Source organism: Nicotiana tabacum, chromosome 22 (genome assembly GCF_000715075.1).
Source record: "Nicotiana tabacum cultivar K326 chromosome 22, ASM71507v2, whole genome shotgun sequence".
In the NCBI taxonomy this organism is placed as follows: Eukaryota; Viridiplantae; Streptophyta; class Magnoliopsida; order Solanales; family Solanaceae; genus Nicotiana; species Nicotiana tabacum.
The window spans coordinates 180,222,658-180,245,148 of NC_134101.1; positions in this window are offsets into that span (position 1 = coordinate 180,222,658).

Here is a 22,491-nt window from a genome sequence, read left to right on the forward strand (position 1 = left end):
TCATTAATCCTTATTCGCACGCAAGATAAAATAATTAGCCTACCTTTGCACCACGAAATCTTAAATTTCTAAGCAAACTTTTCTGGGGCTTTACAGCCACGCAGAAGTGAACTCAACAAGTTTAACTTGGAATTGGAGAAACAAATATATAGACTGCTTGAATACAGGAAAATTGCCTTCGAATCCCAAAGAATCGAGAACCCTGCACACCAAAGCTGCCAGATTTAGCTTGGTCGAAGGGGCATTATTCAGGAGATCTTTCTTTGGCCCACTATCCAGATGCTTGGGACCGGAGGAGACCGAATACGCCATGATAGAAGTTCACGAGGGCACTTGCGAGAAATATTCGGGGGCATAATTCTTAGTTCGGAAGCTAATCAAAGTCGGCTATGTCACGCCCCAACCTGGGAGCCGTGGCTGGCACCTGATGTCGTACTAGTCCGAGCGAACCACTTTGTAACTCGTTTGTTTTTCTTCTATAACTATCATGAGCCAACATGAGCACAACTCGTAATATATAACTATAAGTGGGAAAATACTGTATCAATGAACCATCGTTCTTAAAACATGAATACATATGGGCCGTCAAGGCCTCTAACATACTGCACATAATGAACCTATGTCTACAAAGTCTTTAAGATTTTACGATATCAAACAGGACATGGCACCGGTCTCCCATAAGTCTATAGCAAAACTCTGACACGATTATTCATAGACTCGGCTGCACTCCGAATGAAGTGGAGTTTTACCGATCCTTCGCTGAATGCTAACCTTGTCTACTATGAGGGCTCGTCACACTTATTACTTATACCTGCAGGCATGAATGTAGAGTCCCCAGCAAAAGGAATGTCAGTACGAATAATGTACCGAGTGTGTAAGGTAGAACTGAAACATAAAAATAAGTCAACATTAATGAAAGAGATATAAGAATCAACCTGAATCTCTGTATATGCATACTTACTATACTTATATATATAATGCTTCTCTTTGAGACTATTATCCATATCGTATGATGCATGACTGACCAACTGATAAGTGGTAACTTCCCGACCGACCGTAGCTTAGTAGTAATTGCATAACTGCCCAACCGATAGTAGCTTAGTAGTAAATGAATAACTGCCCAACTGGCCGTAGCACGGTGGTAAATGCATGACTGCCCAACCGGCCGTTGCATGGTGGTAAATGAATATGCATGTATTACTATATTATGAACATTTACATCTTTATCATATGCCTTAATATGGAACTAGAAACATACTTAGACATGCTTGAATATCATTTTACAGGAATGAATAACGTAGACATCCTTAGCTACTAAGAGTAGAACCACTTATAGAACATCATTATGTTTACGTTTCGTTACTTGGATCATGCCAAAAGAAAGAAGGATTAGCCTTAACATACCTGAGTCTATTCTCTTAACAATCCCTCTAACCTACATCTTTTACGAAAAACACGTAACGACAGATTGAATTAGGGAAAAATTCATATGATATTCTTGAGAAAGATTGTACTGTGCTCTCTTAGAATTTTCAATTCACGTTGCACTTTGTAGGGGTTCATAAGAATTCCTTTGAGAATTCCATCCGTTACTAGCAAGCATATGTATTTCCCTCTTAAATGATGTATAACAATCTCTTATCTTTGAGTTTTGTGGGCCCCCACTTTTGGGGATGACTTAGCCAACAATTTTCTAAATATGCCACATAGTCTTCATGAACCAAGAGTCACCATTTAGATGTTTGAGTCATTTTCACTTGCTACCACGTGGGGGTGATGTTCCCACCTAACTTATCCACCAATTTCCTAAATGTGCCATCTTTCTCTATGACATAAGAGTCATTTATTGGGCTTTCCTTGGCTACCACGTTGAGAGAATTATCAAGCCTAACCAAACATTTTAATTACTTATCCAGCCCAATAATTTGATGACTAAGCTACCAAAACTCCCTAATCTTGCCACCTAGCTCCAAGACTTGCCTAGTCAATATTGAATTCCCTACTTACTGCCACCTCAATCCTTATAAAGTTGATTGGTCATGAGTCCCCCTTATCCTTATGATTTCACATGGATTCATACGAATGACACTTATCCACTTATAACTAATTTCATATTCCATGACTTTATACCAACATTTAACCAACTATTCACACAATAATTTCTAGGCCTCAATTCACCTAAATACTAATATATTTCATATACCTTACTATCATGGTCATGTGGTATAGCACTAGTCCATAAATACGGGGTATTATAGCTTGGACCGTATTTCTTTCCAAAATGTCAAACTTCGGCAATACTCAATTTCTTCTATTCGTTTACCCTCTGACCTTTATAACACTTACTTATCACTTGTTTAACATATCATAAATACTTATAACCTCGAAAATAGTCTTTTCCTCATTCTAAAGTACTACTATTAAAATATTAATAAATCACGGTACCATATAAAATCAATACATACACTATTATTTCATTAAAACATCCACGTAAAAATACATATATTTTCTCAACTTCTAATTTTCCTAATCTCATATAAAGAGTACAAAATTTTCGTACACTTAATTCTTAAAATGGTAAAAAGATAACCTTTTTTTCTTGTGAAAAAATAATTCTATCTTTACAATAAAGAAAATCTCATAAACTTTTTCATATTATGTGTATAATTTAAAGCATATTCGAAAGTAGTAAAATTAATAACTATATAAAATAATATTTTCAAACTTTTTTACAAAAATATTCCACTCAAAATACCATATCAAATGTATATAACGGTATCAAGGTTGTCAAACTTACGGGGTCTTACAATAACTTAGTCACAAATCCACTATAACTTCATTAATGGTCTTAATCCCTTCAAGCTCATATGGATTACTATGACTCATCCTAATATTAAAGTATGGGATGTAACAGGCTACTACTGGACAGAAATGGAGAAGGATGCGGAATCCTTTGTAAAAAATGTGATGAGTGCCAAAGACACGCCCCGATGATCCATCAACTGGGAGAAATGCTCCACTTGGTCCTGTCTCTGTGGCCATTTATGAAGTGGGGAATGGACATCGTCGGTCCCCTGCCATGGGCAACCGATAAAGCTCAATTCATACTATTCATGACCGATTATTTTTCCAATGGGTCGAGGCTCAAGCGTTCGTAAAGGTCCAAGAGAAAGAATCATTGACTTTATCTGGGATCACATACTATGTCTATTTGGGATACCGACCGAGATTGTTTGCGACAACGAAAAATAGTTCGTCGGCAGCAAGGTGAGTAAATTTTTCGAAGATCACAAGATCAAGAAGATACTATCAATGCCTTATCACCCAAGTGGGAATGGGCAGGTGGAATTAACGAACAAGACTATACTCTAAAACCTGAAAAAGATGTTAACCGATTCGAAAGGAAAATGAAAGGATATCTTTCCCAAAGTCATGTGGGCATACCATACGACTTTGAAATCAAGTATCAGGGCTACCCCATTTTCTCTGGTCTGCAGAGTTGAAGCCTTGATATCAGTCGAGATTGGCAAACCGAGCCTCATATTCCAGTATGCTACCAAAGAGTTAAACAATGAGGTCATGATCACGAGCTTCGAACTACTAGATGAAAGGCGGGAGGCCGCCATGGTCCGGTTGGCCGCCCAGAAGCAGCAAGTAGAAAGGTACTACAACTGAAGAGCCAATCTCCGAGATTTTCAATTCGAGGAGTTAGTATTGTGAAAGGTAACACTATACATCAGGAACCCTAACGAAGGAAAACTGGGCCCGAATGAGGAAGGACCATATCGAGTTGTCAGAATAACCAGCAAAGGCTCATAAACTCGAAGCGAGAAATAGTGTACAACTACCGAACAATTGGAACTGACACACTTAAAGCGGTACTACTACTAAGGTACAAACTCAATTTCTTTTTAATTTTGTTATAAATTGGACTAACATATGCAGGTAATCGACCAAGAACGGATGTGGCTATTAGGTTTGAAAGCACGTGTTGCACTTTTTTTCCCTTGAACCGATTTTGTCTCGAATATTGGGGTCCATTACCCCTAGATTAAGATCATTAGCAAGGGAAAGAAAATTTTATGTGCCAAAACCTAAGGCTTGGTGGTTAGGATTCATTATAAGGGACAAACGGTCATACGAATTGTGCCCACATAGTACATTCTTGCCATGGCACAAGTTTTATGCGCCTTCGATCAAGTATCTTGCATATTAAGCAATGAAAGAAATTTCTACTTCCCCTACACTTTACTACTGTGCATTTTATTTCTTCGATCCTGGATCCTAAAGCTCACATGCTACCCCTACTCGGGGACTGTCAACCGATTAAAATTCGAATGACCCGGGCTACCGAATGCTGGAGGCACCAAACCTAGTAGGCAGTTCCCGAATATGAAAGGCTACGATCACCCTAAAAATGGATTGGAGACGTCCGAAGTCCGTACTCAGAATAAGGCCTTTACAAAAATCAAAACCTTTTAAAAATTTACTGATCATGTCCAAATGCACACCTCAAAAGAGATATAACACGGTCGTATGCAATAATAAAACTCAACTAAGAGTCGGAGTCGAATCCGCAGGGAGCTAAGATGGGAGCTAGGAGTATATGTTCGGAATGAGCAAGTGAAGTATCTAGATTGCCTTCCACAATGAGGTTTTTTGTTTCTATGTCTAATGTTAAACTAAGGATTGCAAAATAAAGACATAAGACTAGAGATAATTGTTTTTGAGGTTTCTCTAAATATATAAAAAGCCTAGGGTTGTGACTATGGCTTAGGTATTTGCCTAATGGGATAAAAACCTTAGTGCTTGTTTTGTGGATTGGGGTGTATTATAGCTCACAACTATACGTTACCCACTCAATACCTCTCGGTTAGAGAGTGGTTTTGCCCAATTTGGCTTTCTCAAGACCAAATGGGTATCAACCAAAACAGTTGATAAGAGTTCAAGTCGGGTTGTTACTATCTCTAGGTTGAACCCTTTAATTGGGTTGGTCAATCTCTCAATTGACCCACTTCCTTATTAGCTAAGTTATCCTTGACTAGGTCTCTCTTTCTTAAGTAGAGACTAAGTCAAATAGGTATGAATCAATTTTTGCAACCATCAATTCTACAATTGAAGCATGAACTAAGCTAAATAATAAACACTCAATCATAAACAAGCATAAAATTAATCACCCATAAGGTTTACACACTAGGGTTGGGTCACAACCTTAGTAAAAATCTAGCTACTCATAGTGGGTATTGAAGAAAACAAAGAAAAAAGATCATAAAACTCATATTGGAAGATTAAAATAAATAAATCTAATGTTAAGACACCAAAATAAGCTAAAACTTCCTAAAACAACAAAGAGAAACGGCTATAGTACTTTCAAATGTTCAAACTTGACCTAATTTCGTGAAACTCTTCTATTTATAAAAGGATGAAAATCTAGGATAAAAATGTCCCTCGGGAGGTTCTGCGGCCGCATAATTCCATGTGTGATCCATATATTTCTTCATCTTGGCAGGCAATGGAGTTCTACGGCTGCACATTTCTGAACTGCGGTTGCGAGGTAATCTTCTATAATTCGCACAATTAGGCTTGTGACCACAAGGCACTTCTTCTGCAGCTGCACAATTCTTGTGCAGTCCGCAATTCACAGAAACTCCTAGACTTGGTCTTTTTGCACACTCTCTATTCTTCAACTCTTAGCCTACTTTGTGGCCACACATTTCATGTGCGGTCCGCAATTTGGCAAATGTATGCTATATATTCCTTCTTAATTGCGGTCGCGGATGGAAATCTACGGTCCGCAATTTCTTCTGCGGCCGCAGAATACCTTCTGTTGACCACACAATTTTTCTCCTGCGCCCTTTATTGACTTGTGCCTTAGACTACTCCTTTTTGAGTTGGATTTCATCTCAGGAGATCAACTTCCATCATTTCGGCAATTTTACAATTTCATTAGTTTCGGGAACACAATTCGTTGCTTTTAGACTAAAAGAAAAGCTAAAAGACGCTAATATGCAGTCAAAATACCCACTTATCAACTCTCCCAAACTTAAGTCTTTGCCTGTACTCAAGCAAATAAAATAGTTCTCACATCCAAAAGTTAAGGGATATTACAGCTTGGCACGGGTGATCCATTCACACCTCAGTTGGGACCAACAATTACCCACACTACTCATGCGTTATCAACAAGGCGACAAGTTAAATATTTATGCACATATAGTTCTATTGTGACATTCGAGCTTTAAGAGTTGACTTTACTCATCAAGGACTCTCGCTCTATCTTGTAGGTCATGGTGGACTCCAAACTCTTCCTCCTCTACTTTCCATTTGCCATGTTCACTTAAGAATTAGCACTCAATTCAAAAATTTATGAAAGGTTCACTCATCTCTCTCAAGAGAATGTCACAAGTATGGATTCAAGTACCATAGGCTTTCCCATCATATAGATCACCATTAATGTAAGTTCACTCGACTCAAAATCAAGTAGGACTTCTTTTGGGATGGAATGAAGGCCTTTGGATTAGGGTTTGATACAATATGGGTAAGTGGTTACACCTTTCCTTAAGCACTTCATCTTTCATTTTTCGGCTCACACTTTGCCAATTCTTAAAGGCACTTTCTTTTCATTGGAGGACTAGAGAGACTTAACGTCACTCTTTCTTGATCATTACATTCTTTTTCTTCCCTTTTGATTTCTCCATTTTTGGTATATCCCTTCAACTCTTCCACTTATTCATTTTTTTGCATTTTTCTTTTTGTTCTTTTCTTTTCCTTTCCTTCTCATCATTTTTTTTCTCTTTTTGTGCCTGATACATTTTTCAATTTCCTCTTCTCCTCCCCAAACTTATGCTTTTAACCATTTGTTTCACATGAGTGTTAAGGAAAGCTCGGGTGCCAAGAGAGGGTCACGATAGAACGGGTAAAGGCTTGTAGCATGGTTTTCAAATGAGAAAGGTTAAAGGCTCGAAGGGGTTGAATAGGGATTACATCATTGGTAGACAATAGAAAACTCAAATGGGCTAAGGAAGACCTACAATCACTTCTCAAGCCAGGCGAAACTTAGAATTTCCCCTTAAAACACATTCGGGGAAAGGTCTAGACCTTTCGCACGGGTACTTGGACTAGCAACAAAGCATCTCACCCCTAATGCAACTAGATTGTTAAAGAGGATAGAGTTGAGGTCCCACAATGACCACATTCAAGATTGAAGATCACTATGGTCCAGTTGGACCAACCGTTGGTATCAAAGTCAACACAAGAGTCACAAAGTCACTAACTAGAGCTATTTCCTTTTAAAAACCTTGTCTCTAACCATAAGCACGTAGTTAAATGTGTGGTTCCAAATAAAGCATGTTTGACCAACCGTTGGTATCAAAGTCAACACAAAAATCACAAAGTCACTAACTAGAGCTATTTCCTTTTAAAAACCTTCTCTCTAACCATAAGCACGTAGTTAAGTGTGTTGGTGACAGATGAAGCATGTTTGACTCTTCGAGCTTGACTTAATTAGGCCTTTTTATTCATTACTACTATTATTATTATCTAAACACAAAACAGACTCATTCTTTTAAGAAGGTTATCATGCCATCCATTGTTACCCGGTTTACACAATAACTACTTTTGGAAAGAATCGTGACACTAAAAAAAACAAATGCTTATTATGTACTAGAACATAAAAAGAATCTACTAAATCAAATACTAACTAATAAGGAAACAAACATAAAGAAGCTATAATGCAAAAACTATTGAATGCATAACGAATATACATAATGAGAGAGAAAGAGAAGATATATACATAATGAGAGAAGAGAGAGAATATATAAATAATGAAAAAGAAAGAATATAGAATCAAGTTATTATGGTCAAATGTCTCAATATCATCAAATAAGATTAAATAAACTCCCCTCCCCCCCACGAATATAAATAAGCATTATCCTCAATGCTTAACAAAATAAGAGTAAAAGAGGGAAAAGAGTGAAGAAACCTCCATATGACTTCTTGTACATCTCTGTGTCCCCAGCAATATCACCACCCTCAAGCTCATCCAACTGGATCTCGTCATCCTCAACTCGGGGAGTGGCCAAGTTGGTGAACATCTGAAGCACTGCCTCGGCAGTGTCGACAGCCAGGTCTGGCTCCTCAGAGTGGCCAGCTGGTGTCAACGGTGCCGATGGGGCTGGTGGTGCTGTAGGATCTGGGTTAATTAGCATGTCAAAGGGAAGATCTCTAGTTACTGCAATCTTGGTCACCCATCTCTGGAGCTTGTCCACTGACTTCTTGTTGGCCTAGATTTTTCTCATTTTCCTTATTTCTTTTCCCAACTCCTCGATCACTGATCCATGCTGTACCAAAGTAGCCATGATGGTGTTCTGGTTTTCTGAGAGCTTCTTCATTGTATATTCCATGGTCGGGGGTAACTGGGGTGCCTAAACAAACGACTTTGCTACAACAGTACTAGATAAGTCAGACAACTTTACGGTGGCTATCTGTATCCAGTTGTTGAGGCTCGCTAATATGTAGGAAACTCGCAACACAGAAAGTAAGGCAGTAGGCATGGGCACCATCCTCAATGCCGAGGTGGAAGTTGTGGCAGGAACTGTAGTAGTGACTGAAGATGAGGGAGGATGCATAGCTGCGGCACCAGAGGAAGGCTCGGCCGAAGTGGATGGAACATAAACTACCTCTGCAACTACCACAGCTGGCTCATCAGACTGGCCTGTGGTTGTAACGGCTGACTTTTTCTCTTTGGGTTGTTTGCATCCATGAGAGAGCACCATGAGAAAGGCATTTGCACTTTGAGGTTTCTCACTTTCGTTACCTTGTCCCCTTTTTGATATGCGCCATATTAGCTTAGAATTCTCGTACAAGGTATTCTTAGCATCTACTATGCTCTGGGTAAACCACATCCACCCTTTGTGTTCTCTAAACTATCTCAACGCTGCTAGATTATACTTCTCCAAATCTTTCAATGAAACGTTTCTCAAGAGTAAGCGTCATCACTAGCCACCAAGTACGAAAGCTGGTGAAGGCAACCAAACTAACAAAACGGTCCTCCCAGACCTCTTTCTTCTTCGACCTTTCAAGGACGGCAGCTGTAACATCTCCCCCTTTACCATCATCGGGGGCATCCTAAACTGTTGTATCTGGTGCCTCAAGAACAGGTCCAGTAGATGGCTTATAAGACTTAGTAGTACTTTTCGAACCCTTAGAAGTACTATGAGATGAGGATGACTCATCCCTGAGTTGATATCTCCCTGGCGGCCTTGACTAGACAATCAGTTGCTCTTGAATAAAGGATAAGTTTCCCTTTGATGCTTCCCTAGACAAGACGTAAGAGCTCAACTCGGAGAGATATGCTCCTTTCCCTTAGAAGTGTCACCTCTGCCTCTAGATCGAATCATTTCCAGATATGAGTAAGAGCAAGGAATGAGTGATCATAATTGTTGGGTGTATGGGCAGATGGTTTACCAATAGATTTCAAGTTGGTGCAAGTTTTGTGCTCAGAGAGGGAAAAGTGTAACAGGAGCCCTAGTCCTCTATTTATACTGTTAAAGTTCTAAGTGAAAGAGAAGCGAGCGGCTGCAAAATTTCAGTTGCGGACCGCACTCTATTACCTTGTGAGCTTAAATGGTCATTTTGTCTGCGGTCCGCAGAATTTTGTGTGCGGCCTCAGATCTCAAGTGCGGTCCACACATTTCCTATTGCGGCTATAGGTCAACCATTTCTCTGACAGACCTACTTTAGAAAGTTGCCATTTTCCATCTTTCACTTGTGCAATCCTCAAGTTAATTGTGCGGCGCAGAGCACTTTTGTTGCAGCAACCATAATTGTGAGGTCCGCACAATGCAACTGCGATCTGCAATTCTTCCAACACTTAACCAGATTTCTGTCCATAATTCCTGTAATGCACACTCATCCCTGTAGCACATCTCAAATCAAGTTAGCACAAAAATAACACCTAACTACAAAAGAAACAAAGAAAATAAAAAGAAATATGGGTTGCCTCCCAAGAAGCGCCTGATTTAACGTTGCGGCATGATGTAGAATACCATCAATTGAAATAAATGACCGCCACGATATGGTCATCTCCAACTTTTCCCAAATAGTGCTTTACCTGGTGACCATTGACTCAGAATACCTCATTATTTTTGTTCTTCAAGTCCAATGCACCAAAAGGTGTCGCACCCACAACTTCAAAATGGCCACTCAATTTAGACTTTAACTACCCAAGAAACATTCTCAACCGTGAGTTAAACAACAATACAAGATCTCTCTCCTTGAACTCTTTTTGTTCCAAATGTATTTGTCACGAAGATATTTTATCTTTTCTTTGTATAAGGACGAACTTGGATAAGCATGGTACCGGAATTCATTCAATTCATTCAAATGTACAACCCTCAAGTTAGCGGCTACATCCCAATCAAGATTCAACTTCTTTAGAGCCCACATGGCTTTGTGCTCAAGTTCCACCGGAAGATGACAAGCTTTTCTGAATACCAACCAGTATGGAGACATTCTGATAGATGTTTTGTAAGTCATCCGATAAGCCCATAATGCATTATCAAGCTTCTTGGACCAATCCGTCCGGTTAGCATTCACTGTTTTGGACAAAAAACTCTTTATATCCCGGTTGGAGACTTCCACTTGATTACTTGCTTGTGGATGGTAGGGAGTCATGACTTTATGAGTAACACCATACTTGTTAAGTAAGGTGTCGAAAGCCTTGTTACAAAAATGTGACCCCCATCGCTTATAATAGCCCGCAAAGTACCAAACCTTGTGAAAATATTTTTCTTCAAAAATGCCACCGCACTTCTTGCCTCATTGCTGGGTAGAGCAACGGCACAACCCATTTGGACACATAATCAACTACGACAAAGATGTGGGTATTTCCACAAGAACTCACAAAAGGACCCATGAAGTCAATACCCCACACATCAAAAATATCAATCTCCAAAATGGTAGTGAGAGGCATTTCATTTTTCTTTGAGATTTCACCGGCCCGTTGACATTCATCACATCTTTTCACCAAATCACTTGCATCGTTGTAAAGAGTGGGCCAATAGAAACCACAACTAGGTACTTTGGTTACCGTTCTCGCTCCAACATGATGATTGCCATATGGCGATGAATGATAAGCCCTAAGGATTTCACCTTGCTCTTCTTCCGGTACACATATTCTAATTACCCCATATGTACAAATCCGGAAAATATACGGTTCATCCCAATAATAATCTTGACAATCCCGTTTGAGCTTCTTCCTTTGGTTTGAAGAGAACTCATCCGGGATGATACCACACAAAAGGAAATTTGCTAGATCTGCGAACCATGGCACCTCTTTCATTGAAATAGCCAAGAGTTGCTCATCGGGGAAGGAGTCATTGATTTCAAGGCCATCATGCGGCCTCCCCTCCTCCTCCAAATGAGACAAGTGGTTCGCCACTTGATCATCACTCCCTTTTCTATCTTGGATGTCAATATTAAACCCTTGCAACAAAATAACCCATCTCATCTTTCTTGCTCATGAGATAATAAAGTGTCGCATAATCCGTGTGGACAATGACCTTTGCACCCATTAAGTACATGCGGAACTTCTCAATTACAAACGCAATGGCAAGGCGCTCTTTATCCGTAATGGTATAGTTGACTTGGGAACTATTCAGGTCTCACTAGCATAGTAGACCAGATGAAAAATCTTGTTGATACGTTGCCCCAAAATAGCCCCCACCACTACATCACTTGCACATAAGTTCAAAAGGAATACTCAAATTTGGAGCGGTGATAATGGGAGTAGTTATTAACTTGAACTTTAACAAATTCAAAGGCTCTCATGCAATCATCATTGAAGTTAAACTTAGCTTCCTTCTCGAGAATCTTGCACAACGGGTTCACCACCTTAGAGAAATCTCGGATGAAGCACTGGTAGAACCTAGCATGACTTAAGAAACTCTGCACGCCCTTTACCAAAGTTGGAGGTGGAAGTTTAGAAATCACCTCAATATTTGCCTTGTCAACTTCAATCCCATTCTTTGAGATCTTGTGGCCAAGGACAATGCCTTCCTCGACCATGAAATGACATTTCTCCCAATTAAGCATCAAATTTGTTTCTTCACATCTTGCCAACACTTTATCCAAATTTGCAAGACAATCTTCAAAAGAATCCCCAATCACTGAGAAGTAATCTATGAAAACTTCAATATAGTCCTCCACCATGTCCGTGAAAACCACTATCATACACCTTTGATAAGTCGTCGGTGCATTGCACAAACCAAATGGCATCCCCTTGAAAGCAAATGTACCATAGGGACATGTAAAGGTTGTTTTCTCTTGATCCTCCAGAGCAATAAGAATTTGGTTGTAGCCCGAATACCCATCAAGAAAGCAATAGAAAGCACAACCGGCCAATCTATCAAGAATTTGATCTGGGAAGGGAAGTGGAAAATGATCCTTCCTTGTGACTTTGTTGAGCTTTTGATAGTCCATACACTATCCAACCAAGTCATCGTTTTTGTAGGAATCAACTCAATATTGTCATTGGTGACCACCGTCACGCCATTCTTCGTCAAGACACATTGAATTGGAGAAGTCCACGAACTATCGGAGATGGGGTAGACAACCCCGGCATCCAACCACTTGATAATCTCCTTTTTGATAACCTCTTGCATAGCCTCGTTTAATCTCCTTTGATGTTCAATAGATGGTTTGGCACCTTCCTCCAGGTTGATCTTATACATGCAAAATGCAGGGCTTATCCCCCCGAATACCCGCCAAAGTCCACCCAATAGCCTTCTTCCTCTTTTGTAGCACTACCAATAGAATCTACCTGCATGTTAGTCAAACAAGAGGAAAGAATAACCGGTAAAGTAGAATAAGGGCAAAGAAATTCATACCAAAGATGTGAAGCCAATGACATCAACTTTAAAGTAGGAGGATCTTCAATTGAAGACTTTGTAGGAGGAGTTGTCCTATTTTCAAGATCCAAGGACAATTTTCGGGGTTCATAATTGTACAACCCTATTCCTTGCAAAACGTTCACACATTCCATGAAGCCATCCATCTCGTCATCATCAAAGTTGACCAACATATCACCAACATTAATCACCGCACTTATTTTATCAATAATAACATTTATCACCAAGTCCACAAAAGAGCACACCTCATTGCTATTGGGTTGCCGCATGGAATTACACACATGGAAAACTACTTTTTTATCACCAACCCGGAAAGTAAGTTCTTCGGCTTTAACATCACAAAGAGCCTTCCACGCATCAAGGAAAGGTCTTCCAAGAATAATCGGCACCTCATAATCAATTTTACAATCTAGAATGACAAAATCTGTCAGAAGAATAAATTTATCAACACGAACCAAAACATCCTCAATCACTCTCAAAGGTCTCTTCATAGTATGATCGGTCATTTGCAATCTCATAGAAGTGGACTTGGTTACCCAATTCCCAATGTCTTGAAAACCGAATAGGGCATCAAATTTATACTTGCCCCAAGATCACAAAGAGCTTTAGCAAACTCAATACTTCCAATTGTACAAGGAATCATGAAAGCACATGGATCCTCCAACTTAGGAGCCATTGAATGCACAATTGCACTCACTTGATGAGTGACTTTGATAGTTTCAAAATTCATAGAATGCTTCTTTGTCACAAGATCCTTCATAAACTTTGCATAATTGGGCATTTGTCCCAAGGCTTCAACTAATGGCACATTGATTGGGAGATTCTTCATCATTTGAATAAACTTCTTGAATTGGTTTTCACCATTTTACTTGGCAAGTCTTTGAGGGTATGGAGGTGGAGGTTAGGCAATGGTGCCTTAGCCCTTTTCACGATCGGTTCTAGCATGTCAATAATATGATCCCTAGACAGGTTCACCTCCTATTGAGTATCTTCCACACTATCATCAATATCAATCAAACCTCATCATTAGCTTGATCTATATTGTTTGGGATCACTTCTTCTCGTACCACTTGCTCTTCATCCATTAGTTGCCTTTGACTTGAGGTAGGTGCATTCCCACCTCTTCCATTTCTTGTAGTAATGGCCATGGCATGCCCCGTGTTGTTGCCTCCCTTTGGGTTTGCCACCGTGTCACTTGGTAGTGCCCTCTTAGGACGAGTATTTAGAGCTTGAGAGATTTTCCCCATTTGAACTTCTAAGTTGCGGATTGATATGTTATGTAAGGAAAGTTGGGCATCCGAATCTGCATTCTTTTTCATTATTTGCTTGAGCATATTCTCAATACGCCCTATTTCATTGTTGGAAGAACTTGGACCATGTGAAGGATAAGGAGGCGGGTTGCTCGGTTGTTGATACATTGAGGGCCTTTGAAAACCCGACCCCCGGTTGCCTGGATTATTATTCCATCTGCCTTGATTGTTAACCCCCCCCCCCATTTCCTTAATTATTTCCACTCCAATTTCCTTGATTGTTGTTGTTATGCCAATTTCCTTGATTGTTGCCACCACTCCATTTACCTTGGTTGTTGCCACCACTCCAATTCCTTGATTGTTAGAGTTCCAATTACCTTGCTTACTTTGAGGTCGCCATTGTTGTTTATTCGGACCTTGGAAATTGTTTCTTTGCCCTTGAAAGTTGTTCACATATTGCACCTCCTCTTCTTATTCATTATAAGAGTCATCTTGATCAAACTGACTATCCTCTTGCACATAATTCTCCACTCGATTTTGCATTTGTGGACCCTTTGTTCTTCTCTTGTTGCATCTTTGTTCACCCCTTAGGGGTCATACAACTCTTTATGGAGGTGAATCATGTTTGGATCACCTTGTGGAACATTAGCCTGGGATTGCCATACCGATGATGTCTTCGCCATTTCATCCAAAATCTCACAAGCCTCCGCATAAGGTGTATTCATAAAATTTCCACTAGCAAGTTGGTTCACTACACATTGGTTGGTCGTGTTAACCCCACGATAGAAAGTTTGTTGAATCATATTTTCTGTCATATCATTGTTGGGACATTCTTTGATCATTGTTCTATACCTCTCTCATATCTCGTGTATTGGTTAATTGGGCTCTTTCTTGAATGCTAAAATCTCATCTCAAAGTGTAGCCATATGTCCGGGAGAGAAGAACTTAGCAATAAATTTCTCCGCCAACTCATCCCAAGTACGAAGGGAATGGTTTGACAAACGTTCCAACCAATCTAAAGCTTTTCCCTATAGAGAGAAGGAAAAAAGCCTTAGCCTCAATGCATCCTCAGAGATATTTGTTTGTTTCCTCCCCCAACAAGTGTCTACAAACCCTTTCAAGTGTTTATACGCATTTTGACTTGGAGCCCCAGCAAGGAAACCTCGTTGCTCTAGCAAAGTGAGCATCACATTGGTGATTTGAAAGTTATCCGCCCTAATATGGGGAGGGAATATTGCACTTGCATACCCTTCATTGGATAACACCCCGTGTGGAGCCGCTCGTGGTGGAGGTGGGGGTGGAGCCGGGACATTGTCATGAGGCGCCCGACCTCTTCTATTGGCTTGAGGTTCAAGAGGAACCTCTTCAAATTGGTCATCATCAATGTCAACATCCCCCAAAGACATGTTTCCGAGTTCATTGTTCGCCACCATAACTGTATCTACAATTGATTCACACAAATTAGTAACACGGAAGGAAAAGAAGATAATCCACACACAAACCCAAATATATAACTAACACTATTTTTAACTCCCCGACAATGGCGCCAAAAATTAATCACGTCCAAATGCACACCTCAAAAGAGATATGACACAGTCGTATGCAATAATAAAACCCAACTAAGAGTCGGGGTCGAATCCGCAGGGAGCTAAGATGGGAGCTAGGAGTATATATTCGAAATGAGCAAGTAAAATATCTGGATTGAACTTCCATAGTGAGGTTTTTTATTTATATATCTAAAGTTAAAATAAGGATTGCAAAATTAAGACAAAAGACTAGAGATAATTGTTTTTGAGGTTTTTCCAAATATATAAAAAGCATAGGGATGGAAATGTGCGATCTGCAATTTCTTATGCGGTCGTAGAATTCCTTCTGCGGACCGCACAGTTGTGCTCCTGCACCCTTTATTTCCTTGTGCCTTGGACTACTCCTTTTTAAGTTGGATTTCCTCTCGGGAGATCAACTTCCATCATTCATGCAATTTTGCACAATTTTACTAGTTTCGGGAACATAATTCATTGCTTTTAGACTAAAACAAAAGCTAAAAGGCGCTAATAAGCAGTTAAAATCCCCACTTATCAGTTACCCTCGGCAAAATTATCGTCTAAAAATACTTAAGAATCTTAAAGGCCTTCGGTTTTATCAAAGATTCGAAGCCACAAGTAAACTGAAGTAGCATTGAAGTCGGGCTCAGCTCGGACCTCCGAAAAATGGATGCTTTAGACTTCATCTGATTTTATGCTAAGGCATTAAAAATAATACGCAAATAGAAAATTGCAAGTAGATATAGGAAAAGTAAAGACACTATATTTCCTAAAAGGGAAAATTTTATATATTCCAAAAAATATTTACAAAGGCACGATAAAATAGCCTCAAAATAAACAAAAAAGAAAATACACAAGGGAAAACTAAAAAAAGAACAAAGGCATTTACGCGTGGTCTTCACCGGGGCCCGACTCGTCACCAGACCCATTGGAACCATCGGAGCTCCCGGAATCCTCGGGACCTCCGGCTCATAGAGTTCCTTTACCTCGGCTTGGAATCTCTTGGCCTCTTCGATCTCGACCGACATGTCAAAACCTTGGGTATGGATCTCCTTGAGGGTCTCCCTCCGGGATAGCCACTTCACGTAGTCAGTCTTCCTCTTTAGGCGGGCCTTGGCTTCCACCACATCAGCCTTATATTGGGCCAATATTTCCTTGATGCCAGAAGAGGTTGCAACTAATTTGGACCTTAGTACGACAGATTCTTGTCCATGGTCATCCCATTCCGTGACAGTCGAGTTCAGTTGTGCCCAAAGATCATCATTTAGCCGAGACTACTTATCGGCGTTGTCCTTTGTCGCCCGAAGTTGGTTATCGGCCGATGCCGGCTCCATTTTTGCAGCTTCTTTCTCTGAAGCTAGCAGGTCTTCCATACCTCGGTCGTGGCCTTGACCTTATCCATCTTAGCCCCAAGCTGGTCGATCAGGTCTATCTTCTCTTGGACCTGCGAAGTTGTGTTGTAAGTCACCACGACTAGCTTCTCATTTTTAGCCTCAAATATCTTTACCTTTTCAACCAGATCGGCGTGTTCCCTCTTTAAGGTCGAGGCCTCGTCATGCGGCTCACTAAGAGCCATGTACATGTCCTTCTTCCAGACTTTCTCTTTGAACTTTAACTCGAGCTAGCTGATCTCCGAGCAGGACCGGATGAAGCTTTCACGATGAAGCACCGAAGCATGAAAAAATAATAAAGTTACTAGAGCACATCAAAAACCAAGTAAGATTCACAAAGAGGTATAAAGGGATGACACCTTACCCGATTTAGCCCCTATTGCGCCTCATTGAAGAGGCTCGACATCCCCACTTCGTTCATCTTTGCATGTTCCTCCTCAGTCACCAGGCATCGAAGGTAGCTGGCTACGCCTACCGGAGTAGACAGGATCTGGGCGTCCTTCAGGATTGTAAGAAAGATCGTTCTCTTGCGCTCAGAGTCTATGATCGGAGTAAGGAATTACTTCACTAGTCTTGGGCACGAACTCGGCCTGCCTGCTACCGAGGGCACATCCTTCTTCGGGACCTCCAGGTAACCAAGCCCGAAAAAACCCTCTAGTGCAGCCACATCTATGCTGTCGAAGAATGTGTTGAGAGTGTCATCTGGGCCCAGCACCATCTCGCTTTACTTCTCTTTGCCTAATTGGGCCACTTCGAGCATAGACTCGGTGTAGGAGGGTATTTACATAATGTCAATGGCAACAACTACCTCCTTCAGGATAGGAGCAGCTTCCCAAGAGGCCGCGACCTCCGTCACTCCCTTTAGTTCACGAGCTAGAGGAGTGTCGACCTCATGGTCATCTTTTATGAGTGATGCCTGCTACCTCTTGTTAAGGGTCGATCCATGAGCAATTAAAATGTCGTCGTCCTCAGGTTTGTCCTTGAGCCAGTGGAGGGAACCAGAGTCCGGTACCCTGGACCTAGTGCTCTTTTTATTTTTTAGACTCGGATAGTCACCTTTTTCTTCTTCGCCTCGGCATCTAGGGAACTAGAAGACTTTCTTTTCTTCTTCTTTTTCTCCTCCTTTGCGGTAGCCTCGAGCTGTCCCGAAGCGGAGGGTTCAGCAAGAGAAGATGGTTCCTTGTCCTCATCCAACGGTCTGAGTTCGGTGGTCTTGGGAAAACCTATAAGATAAAAGAAGACTTAGGATTGCGTAAGCTAAAAGTATGAAAGCAACTATTCGGAAAGAGACTTCACCATGGGAACGGGCCTGTCATTTGCCCTTTGAGAGCTTGCGTCATGCGCCTTCAAAGTATGGCTTGTAGATTCCCTTGATCCACTCCTTGAAGTAGGGAACTGCATTGGGAACTTGGGAAATGGCTGCATGACGACGAACATAGGCAATGCGAGTAAGATAAATTGGAAACAACAAATGCTCGAGAAGGAAAGTACTTACGGGATGCATTTCACTTCCCGGGGAACGATAGAAACTCGAAAGGGATGAACTCTTCGATTTTCACCTGAACAAACATCCCTTGCCATCCTCGATCTCGGTCCTCATGTATGCTCAAGAATGGAGCCTTGCTTGCTCGGCGAACGAGCTTGATCAGCCTCCTTTGGAAGATTCGAGGACTGTATAGGCGAAGTGGGTGGTCGAGGGTGAACTGAGGGGCTTTAGTATTGTTCATAAAATGTCGTAAGAGGATCACGATCCTCCAAAAGGACAAGTGAATTTGCCCGAGGCATACCTCGTACCTTTTTTGCAAAAGGCAAGGAGTATGGGGTCCACCGGGGCGAGCGTGAAGGGGTAACTATAAATACTTAAGTATCCCTCCACGTGAATAGTGATGTAGTCATTAGGCCCGGGGACGACCACCTCCATACCCTCCCTATTACGGTCCATTCGGACTATGGGTAGCGTTCCCTCAGTAACGGAGCATATGTATCTCCATGCTCCCTCGCCTCGGTCTTGTTGCCTGGAGGTCTTCTCGGTGTTAAAGTCATTCCCGATAGAGCAGCCATCAGGTACAAAGCTCTTTATGGGGGGTCCTAATCCACCTCAAGAACGGCCAACTCGGCATCTATGGCCATATAGAAAGATGAAAGAGCAGTCTGCTGAGGCACTGACTTTGAGATTTTTGCCATCGTAATCCGGGAAGTATGAAGGTTTGAAGAAAAATATGAAGATTTAAAGATGGTATGAAGATATGAAGGTCTATGTTGAAGATTCAAAGAAAATGTATAAGGATTGATAATAAAAATATGAAGGTTTAAGGAGTAATGTATGAAGATTTGGAGGAGTTAAAAGCAATTAGAGAGTTTGAGGATAAATTCTAGAATCGGAAAGTGGAAAAAGTGAAAAAGGGTCGGATCTTTTATAGAGGAAGAAGAATTAATGCGTCGATTCTTCGTATTTGAGGACAGTCAACCAGCGGATGACACGTGTTCGAAGTCAGAACGACACGATTGATGGGATGTTTTGATTGACCCGTCATCTCGGTTGTATCGTACGAAGGAAAGAACTGGGGTTCATCTATCGCTTCCCATCATTTCAATAAACCTACTCTCCAAAAAATGAGGGGACTATCTGTGTACGGGTAAAATCGGGGATAATGTCTACCCTAATTTCCCGACGAGAAAACGGAGGAAAGGCACAGATGCACAAGATTGTAATTGAGGTTAGAGACCCTTCGTGTCGAGATCCAGGAAGAATGGACGATGCGCTCGTCATCAGGTATGGTAAAGCGACGCTCCCCCGGCCAAGAATGCATTCTAAGACCTCGGGCAACATGGTAAACGATTACACATGACGGATATATGGTCGTGATATTCGCACCGAATCGGAGATCACGGCGCGGATCTCGGTCGATGTCGATTATGGATCAGTAGTTATAGAAAAAGGAAGATTTTTACCTTTTTAAGACTTTTTTTAGGGGTGAAACTCTCCTACTATATAAAAGGGGAGTTTTTCTTTTGTAACACACACTATAACATGCGAATCAAAGCAATACAAGTTTATTCTCTTCCTTTTAGCTAGTGTTAAAGTTCTTGTTCACTTATCCTGCTCTTCATTCACGACTAAACTTGAACCGAGGGTCCAATCGAGGACGAGATCACTGTTCAATCTAAGTTTGGGCTTGGCCATAACAACACAATTGGTTTGATCGTTTATTTAGTCTTTAATTCGTTTATCTAATCTTCTTAATTATTTATGTTGAATCAAACCACATATCCTTAAAACTGCATACAAATTTAATTGTTATCCAATTTTGGGGGTAAACAAACAATTTAGGGATATCCAAAAAAAGCAAAGTTAATTAGGACACACCACAGGGCAGAAAAACATAACAAGAATGTGTTCGAACCAAACGTCTGCATTTTTTGAGATTGTTTTGTCTACCACCAAAGGTTACAAGCCTTAAATAGAAGCTTCAGATTCGAATCTTGGGAATAAAAAAGATTTTGATAGAAAGTGCTTTTTTAATTCACCTTACATAATGGGAATACAGATAGTCGATGCCACAATTCTGAGTATCGGCCATTAGATGAGAAACCAAAGGGAAAGAGATTATGTTATTTTAGCTTCTTCAGAGCGCAAGTCAAAATTGGACTAGTAGAGGGAGCAGCTCGCATGTGCCAAGTGATGCAAAGTCGTATTGCAAGAGGATCTAGTGCCATAAGTATGCTATAAGGGGATTTTTATAAAATGCCTAAGCAGAGGCAGATCCAAAATTTGAAGATAGCGGGTGCCACTTTTTTTAAATGTACACATCGCACTGACCATAAAGTTTGAGTGTGAGTATATATCGGTTGGATTCAATTCAGTTTGATCTATTTTGCATTCATTCGAGTCGGTTTAATAAATTTAATGATATTTTCATTAGAAAAATTAACACAATCTTATAAAAGATAAATCAGCACAAGTAAAAATTAGCAATCTTCCTAAAATAAAGGAATCATGCCTTTTTAATTATATTTATTTGCACAAGTGAGTATTTTTAATAGGAGAATCACACTAATCCTATAAGAGCATAAGTAAAATAATATTTTTGAAAAAGAAATTATACCTTGCAAGCAATAGGACAATTGCACTTCGTATATAAAATATACAAGCTAACAATATTTTAAAAAGAATAATTTTGTAAATTGTTTATTCACAAGTGCTAGAATTTTGAATTAAGAGCCATAATTTTTATTTATGGTACCTTGATAATTTTAAGTTTCTTTTTTTATGTGTTCCCCTTTCAAAGTGATTGACAAAAAAAAAAGGAGAAAACATTAGAAAAAAACTAAAGAGGGAAAAGGATAGAAAAACAAAGGAAATATAAAAGACAAAGACAGAAGGGAAAAAATAAACGAAAAGGAAAACTGAGCAAACGAAAAAAATGATTCTCATTAGAATCAGACTCGAACCTAAGCCTAAACGTAAGAATAACTTTAAGAAGCTAAGTAATTCCCAATAATGGCACCTTCCTCTGGTTTGATATTGCGGGTGGCAGCATATGCATATAATCAATATTCTGAACAATTTCAACATTAGATTGTAAAAACTCTTGCCTAACTTGTGGGTGGCATGACACCCCACCTGGACCTCTCCAGGTGGATCCGCTATTGTGCCTAAGTAGATATAGATGAATTTTAGTCACCTTACACATTTTTACCTTTTTATATTTTCATATGAGGAGACTGGTGTATTGGGAAAAAACTGAATTTACATTGTAGGTGACGTGGCATGACACGTGGACTGGTCAAACGGTCAAAACACAGTAAATAGCCAAGAGGCACGGGCAACAACAGATAAGGGAAAAAGAAAGCAACATAGGTGCGGACCGTTACTAAAATAGGTACGAGTCTCGTACCTATCCAAGACCAAAGATCGGAAGAAGTTGAAGATACGAATCTGATGACGTAAAAGAGTCTAAATACAGCATTGAATATCAAATACGTTAGAATATTTGATTTAAAAAGAAATGATTGTGTAACGTTTCTTTTAATGTCATTTATTGCTCATAATTACCTCATTAAGACAAAGACATTACATCTTCTCCTAGAATTAACTATAAAAGGAGAAGAACTCACCATCTATAAGGACACAAAATACTATTGAGATATTACTGAAATACAAAACTATTTACTGCTTTACCATCATTCTCAAAATTATTTTATTTTCGTCTCCTGATTATCAGTAACCCGAATTTCTTTTTAGTTTTGACCAAAGACTCAGATTTTTGGTTAAACAAATTGGTTCCGTTACCGGAAAACTGATAATCTTTTCTTTTAAGTTATATCTTGTCCATTGTTATCACCATGTCAAACAACAACACCGACAATAATAGTAATAACACATTGGGAAACCATGAAA